This window comes from Rattus norvegicus, chromosome 17, assembly GCF_021556685.1.
Source record: "Rattus norvegicus strain SHRSP/BbbUtx chromosome 17, alternate assembly SHRSP_T2T, whole genome shotgun sequence".
NCBI classification, from domain to species: Eukaryota; Metazoa; Chordata; class Mammalia; order Rodentia; family Muridae; genus Rattus; species Rattus norvegicus.
The window spans coordinates 90,584,387-90,591,970 of record NC_141550.1 but is presented as its reverse complement, the minus strand read 5'-3'; the positions used below and the strand labels follow the sequence as shown (position 1 = coordinate 90,591,970).

The following is a 7,584-nucleotide window of genomic DNA, read 5'->3' as shown; positions in this document are numbered from 1 at the left end:
GTTCGCTTAATCCTGATGGACTTCCTCTCTAACTTACATATGGCTTATTGCACAGCTACTGAAAACTACTGTTTGTGGGAACTACTCGAAGGCATTAGGAAGTAGCCACCCTCGAACGCTAAGTGGAAGTACTCAGAATGCAAATTTGTATGTAGAATATGACTCTGATCGTGTGAGAGACTTCGTATCTGAGTGTGTGTGTGTGTGTGTGTGTGTGTGTGAGAGAGAGAGAGGGAGGAAGAGAGAGAGAGAGAGAGACAGAGACAGAGACAGAGACACAGAGAGAGGGAGGTGATGCTTAATTTTGAATGTCAGTCTGCTTTCACTGAGAAACTCGTAGGAGACCTAAAAAGAGGTGCGCCTATGATATTTTCAGATACTCAGCTCAGGAGAGTTCTAAGCGAATGAGTGGGTTAAAGCCTAGGGATTCGTATCAAGTGACATTATTGGTGGGCATGGAGGGAACACAGGTCACTCGGGATGTCCTTGCTGAAGCTCAATCGTCTCTGATCCGCTTGCTCTCTGCAGTGAGGAAAAGAAACTTCCCCCACTGCCTATTCCACCACTATAGCACTCGTCTGAGTGTCCTGGGCCCAGCCCAGCCTGTAATAACTGCAACGGGGAACTAAAATAAAAAGCCCCTCCCCCAACATTGTTCCCTCAAGCCCTTTGTCCATTGCATCAATAAGCTGGCTAATACGCACAGATGTATTTGCCAAATACACTTTTCTCCAGAAAATACAATATGAGAGAAAAGGCACCAAACCTTGATAGTACTTTTATTTTGTGGGTTTTAATTTTTTTTTAATACATACTTTTCTTCAAATTTTAGCACTGGGGTTAGCACTTCTACCGCCAGAAAAAATAAATAAATAATAGTTTTTGAAAAAATTCGAAGCAAAGTAATACATGAGCCCGCATAGAACTCGTTACGAGACGTTTCTGCCTCAGTGCATTCCCAGTATGTGAGGCTGACTGAGGCCTAGAAAGAACAATGCTGACCGGGAGTGCCACCACGGCCCTGGGAGAGGGTATGACCTTCCCACATGGGTGATGAAACAGAGACTTCTGCCTTTAGCATCTGGAAAAAGGAGCCCAGTTTGGTGGCTCACACATTTCGTCTTTGTTCAAGGCTAGCCCAGTATACATAGCCTACTCTGAAGACAGCGAAGACTCTTGACTTTTGATGACTTATATGGAAACATTTAAACTTAATACGAACTGTCTTGAATGAAGTAAACCACCACCTCTCAAAGGAAGAGCAAGGCTGTACCATAGCCCGAGTTGCCTATTTCTAGCATATCCTTGAGTATAGGCAGACCATAACCATATTATCAGGAGCCAGGTCTTGAGTGAAACCTTACTCAGGAGGAGCTAGCCGTGTGAGAGAGACAGAGGAAGAAAAATCCAGACATCTGTGTCAGAAGGAGCTCGCAGATCCATCACACAACTGGGGGAAAACGGGCTTCCGTGTATCAGCTGCACTCCCCACCTGTGCCGGAGCCTTTCCATGCTGTGATATTGATTTCCGTCCTTGACCACCCCAGATACAGAGAAGCGTTATCCATCGGCCTTCAGAAGTGCAGCTAACGAGCGGTGTTTCCTCTTCTTTCCTTTGTCTCTGTTAGTAATGTCAACATAAACCTTCCTGAAATAGAAGCCAGCAGATATTTCTTAAAACACTTTTTGATGAGTAGCCTTCTCCACTCCCTTCCCTGTCATTCTCCAAGTCTCTCAGAAAAGGAAAAAGAATTTATCAAAATCCTCCCCCAATGGGTTTTATTTTGATTACTCATCATCTTCTTCCTCTTCCTCCTCCGTTTCCTCCTCCTCTTCTCTCAAAAGCTACCTTTCCCAATTGAAGGTATTTCCTAAACAAAATAAAAATATCTTTTTTCGTCAATATTACTTGAAGCTGAGGCGAAAATACGCTCAGTGGATTTTGACTATGCGAGGACATAAAGAAACCTCCCTTCAGAGAAGTCCGTCACTGTCGTGTGTTCAGAGAAGCAATACTTTTTGGAGCAATATTTATTAAACGCTTCCATGCACTGAATCATCCCTCAGTATTCATGTGCTCCATATTCAATTTAGCTAGTAGAGTTTGAGAAGCATCACAGGCATCGCCTGAATGGTGCGGAGATGAGGTACAGAGCAGGAGACAGGCCTTCCAAGCCTGCCCTAGGAAAGCCCATAGAAAAAGCAGCGGAAAATTCCCTTATCCTGGGCCCCAGAACAGAAGCACACCAAGGACGGTTATGTAAGTGTGGGAAAGAAAGCCAACTAGGGCCCGTTTCCCCACAGTAGAAAAGAATCGTCGCTGAGTAGAAAAATCCCTGCATTACACAGTGGTCTAAACTGTTTCTAGATGCTGACAGATCTTTTTCAGAAATAGTTGAACTCCTAGCGTCACGATGGGGGAGACTGTACTAACAGCAGGCCACTAACAGACTTGAACACAGGCTTGTGCAGCAAAGGAACACACCATGCCCAGGCTTGCGTATTTGGTAAGAAATGCATCACACAGTCTGGAGAATCTTCATAAGGCAACAGATACAGGGGTAGAGGAAAAAAAAGACAAGTCTCATTTAAAATATACAAGAAACTACACCTAAGACCCAGATCACCTCAAATCTTATCACAGAAAAGATTCTAAACACATTGTTTCTACAAAGGAGATCTGGGAAAACCATTAAGTTAGGGTTTTGCATGGGAGCAGGGCACAGAATGAAGACTCGGAGATTCTTGGGCATGGTCAGCCATGGTCACCGAAAGGACGTGACCTGGAGCTTTTGTTTACAATGCGTTGAAACACATTGGTAGAAAGAGCCTGGTGATCTCATGAATATCTAGAACAGCAGACACAGAATCCACACCCACCCTGGGTCAGCCTGGCTCACGCACAAAGCAATTCTGGCTCTGGGTCAGCCTGAGTGTTGGGGTCCTTTCTTGCTGTCAGTCATGTCCCAAATTGTTCCAGATATACTTAAAGCAGAGTCTATCCTACTCTAGAATTCTAGGATCTCCAGGATCTTGGCTTGTTCAGGCTTTCCTGAAAGATCACTGCATCCTGCAGAGTCCTGTCCCCTAGCATTTGGGTCAGCAGTTCTCAATCCATAATTCATATTCTGATAGAAATTGTGTTTATCAGAGTTAAGAATCATAGTTGGCCAGAAACTAATTCAACTGATAGCCATTAGCAAATGAAAAGTTAGTTTTCTCTAAAGGAGTCTGATTGGGTGTACAAATCACTCTTAGGGCCAGACTCAGACTTACTTTTGGAGGTTTTGTCACATCTGGGCCTGTTTGTTTGTTTGTTTGTTTGTTTGTTTTGGTTTTGGTTTGGTTTGGGTTTTTTTTTTGTTTTGTTTTGTTTTTGGTCTTTTTGTCACAAGTCTATTTCTATATTATGGTTTCCAATTTTGTGTTTTTAGGCTGTGTCTGTGTCTACCAATGTCTGTATGTGTTTCTTGTTCTTTTTCTTTGGCTCTTGTTTTTCCAATCATTTGTTTGCTTTGTCTCTTGTTTGTTTTTGTTTCGTTGTAGTTGTTTTAAGATGCCTCTTGGGTTTTTTTTCCTAAGGAAGGGCAAGAAAGGATGTAGATTTGTGTGATTAGAGAGGTAGAGAGGATCTAAGAAGAGTCACGAAGGGAAAACCACAATCAGAACTTATTGTATAAAACATAAAATCTATTTTCAACTAAAGAAATGGTTTGAGCCAGGTATGGTGGTGCACACCTTTAGTCCCAGTGCTCAGGAGGCAGAGGCAGGAGGATCTCTGAGTGTGAAAAAGGCTATCCTGGTTTACAGAGAAAGGTCCAGGACAGCCAGGGCTACACATAGAAATCGTGTCCCAAAAAAGAGCCAAAAGTAAGTAACTGGTGGTTAGAAAATGAGGTGAAGGATTTGCAATGCCCACAAAGGACCCAGGGGAAGAGGATGGGCCTGGGCATCTTGCCCCATAGTTAAGAGTATTTGCTGCACAATCATAAAGACCAAGGACTAGAGTTCAAATCCCAGCACCCACACAAGAAGCCAGGTATCCTGCACACACCTGTGACTCCAGCTCAGAAGGGAACAGAAGAGGATGGTCTCCAGCTTCCAGACTAACTGAGACAACACATCCAGGGCTCAGGAAGAGACCCTACCTCAAAGGAATAGGCAGAGTGTAGAAGAGGAGAACACTCACCAGGCTCTTCCGGTCTTTGCATATATATGTACATAGCCAATCGCTCCCCTGCACATACATTCAAATGCAAATTAACTAATTGTGCTTTTGCAAAAAGAGCATACAAAGGGCAGAGGAAGCCTGTGGTTAAGAAAAACATCTAAAATGATGAATTAAATAAACTGGCGTAAAATAATAGGATTCTGTTTACTTTCGAAAGTGAAGGCCAGTAATTAGAAATGAAAGGGTTGTTTCTCTAGCCCTTTCTGTTCACATGAATCTAAAGGGTGTAACTTTAAAACACATATGTCTCCCATGATTGGCATAACCCCAAAAACCAAATCTGAACAAAGAAATGAGGAGTCTTGGAGGAAAGTCGGCCAGTGATGGACAGGTCATGGCCATCTACAGGCCAACAATGAACAGGTCATGGCCACCTGCAGGCCAACAATGGACAGGTCATGGCCACCTTCAGGAAGGACTGAATAATCTGATGGACAGATTGTGGTCCTCTACCGTTCTAGCCCCAGTGATGGACAGGCCACTGTTCTAGAATAGTAACTTTCCCACACCCCACAGTGAAGGATGGCTGGCATAAGTGTGAGAAGTCTAACACAGCCAATATTTAGTGAGCACACACCAAGCCTGAACCTGGAGCTGTAGGAATAGAGTGAGCAAGATGTTGTCACTCTCCCTGAAATTCATAGCCATGTAAGCAGAACCAGATCAGAATAAAACACAAATGAATCCAGTCTTTCTGGTTATCAAAAGTCATTACTGTGGACACCAAAACTCTAGACAGAAAGGCAACAGTGTATTCAAATGTAAACAGACACTCCCAAGAGCAGACTCTCTTCTGTCCAGCATGCAGACTGCACATCTCATACTTAACTCCTCCGAGCATTAGCTACCTCATCTGCTTTGCAGAGAGGTACTTTCCTCATTCTGTGGCTGAGGGGATTAAATGAGCCAATGCTTACAGCGTATGTGAAAGCGCCCTGGATACACAGAGCGTTCTGAGCCAATGTTAGCTACTTTGATTCTGGCGGCTCCTAATTAGGACGTTGTATTATTACATAGCAATTAATGTCTTAATGGGAATGAGCAAGAAGATATGTGATTAGGAGAGCAGAGACTGAAGGGAGGGAGTCAGGAGTTGAAATTCTGCAACATCAAGAAGCCACTGCCAGGATGGCAGTTCAGACCAGGAAAAGGAGAGTGCCTGAGTGCAAGGCTGCAGTCAGTCCGGGACCAAGGTGGGCCTGCCTGCCTTGCTAGTTTTGGGCTCAACTTAATATGAACACTTTGTCCCCGCCGCCGTCCCCCAGTTTCCTCCTCCCTGGGATGCTCTTCAGGCTTACTTGCTGCCTTCCTTGATAGGACAGGAGAGCATAGGAGCTAACAGACGATAGAAACAAGAAGTTAACAACTAGGGATCTCTGGAATTACACTCCACCGAGGGCCAGGCCCGTGACCCTAGCCCCAGACTTTTACAGGGCACCCATGTAACTGACCCTGAGGATCTAGAAAAACTCAGGAAAAAGTTTCTGAGCATACCACAATGTCAGATTAATCCAGAAACCAAAACCGTGATTGATTTCAGTGTGTCTCTGAAAGTGCTCACCCACGCTGTATCCTGGGACTTGACTGCATCCAGCCCTGGTTCTGAGTACATTTGTTCACGACGCCCCCTCGGGGCAGCCGCAGAGAATGCAGCTCAAACACCTGCACTCTGGCTCCAGACCCTGCTTGTTATTAACTGCGGTGACTTCACTGTGCATAAAAGGCTCTGTGCTCTTATAGAAATGCATGGTCTCGTTACAGAAGAGAAAGCGAAGACTCAGTATTTCTTCCCATAGCTCCCCGGCATGGAAGTAACAAATGGCCATCCCTGTGGATTGGATTGTACTAGAAAGCTTGGTTTTTAGAACTATTGCTTGAATTGCTGATTTCAATTCCTTCCTTCTCTCCTTCCTTCCTTCCTCCCTTCCAATCTTTCAGTGAACTTTGTCTGAGGGTTAGGGCACTATTTTCAACAACTTCTAAAATGACCCCACACACCTTCTGCTACTCTGTACAGACAACTTATTCACAGCGGTGTTCTCAGACTGGTGATTTTAAACCCTTAGATCGTGTTAAGCTCTCTGTTCAGCAGTACCAAAGAGTCAGCCAATTTAAGTCTTCGTGTAAAAATAAACAAGCACAAACATCTCATCAGTTCGTAAATTTGTTCTTGTCTTCAATCAATGTTAGAATTATATGTGCAGCAATAAATGGTTTCAAAATACAATTCCTTATGGAGATGTTTTTTATCAGTAAATGTTTTGCTTCTAATACGTATTTTGTATACCCATATGCCTGAGGTCGCGTAAAAGACTTTTTTTTTTTAACATAAGAGGTTGAGTGGGAAAAGTTTAAGATGCCTCAGTATAGCTACTCAGGAGACTGAAACAGGAGGATCACAAATTCAGGAGCTGCTGAATCGCAAACAGAATTCAAACTAAGTGCTAAACTAGGCAGCCTTGTCTCAAAACATAGAAAGTTTAAAAAAAGAAAGAAAGAAGAAAAAAGATTGGAAGGTATCTAGAAGGTAGCATGCTTATCTAGGCTGCCTGAGCCCCTGGGTTCAATCCCTAGAACAACAGATAAACACACAGGCACGCACGCACGCACGCACGCACGCATGCACGGAACAAAACGCACAACGCACACGAACGCACTTAACATATAAAACTACAGCCACATGGGATCCCAAGAGGATTGACCACCCTTCACACACCTGTTCCACTCTCAAGGCTGAGTGGGAGGCCTGTTTGTTGAGCATCTGGGAACAGGGAAACTGAGTTCGTAGAGCTTTAGCTTGCTGAGTCCCTGTGAAAGATCCGGTGCATAGAACACTGGGAAGCTCAGGTCCTGAGAGAACTCCAGTCTGGGGACCGAAGTGTCCAGGCGCCCCCTAGTGGTCTAATTTCCTGCTGTGCTGACGGCCGCCGGCCTTCAAGGTCCAGAAGCGTGATGAGTGGGAGGTTTGGAGGCTCTCCTCTGCTCACCCCAGTGCAAATGGCCAGCGGACACGTGGGGCATCTGCTGTCCTTGCAGCCCACCTGGCCTCCTGAGGAGCTCCTTAGGCACAGAGGCTGAAGTTCAGCTTGCTTTCGTAGTTAATCCTACCTCATTGCAAAGCTGACACTTGTTTAGTTTGTGTCTGGGTAACAGGAGCTACCTCTCTGTGAGGCAGCTTTTGGGAAATGAACTGGAGTTTTTGTGGAATTGGCATGAGGCTTTCTTTCTCTGTGTCTCATCCCACGTGTGGAATGAGGGAACTGGAGGCAACCCCAAAGCTGACTTTTAACATTCACCTAGCAGGGTGCTATAGACTGGCCAGACCCGTATCCATGCTGAGTCAGAACTGCGAA

General features: G+C 44.7%; 1 long non-coding RNA gene across 1 annotated transcript; it reads right to left on the bottom strand.

Moving 5' to 3' along the window:
- Positions 1 to 765: 765 nt before the first annotated feature.
- LOC148000315 (uncharacterized) lies at positions 766 to 7,134 on the bottom strand. The gene is made up of 2 exons (XR_015641934.1): positions 6,948 to 7,134; positions 766 to 1,648 (listed from the first exon to the last, which is right to left on the bottom strand). It is a non-coding gene; the product is annotated as an uncharacterized LOC148000315 (long non-coding RNA).
- Between the last annotated feature and the right edge of the window lie 450 nt (positions 7,135 to 7,584).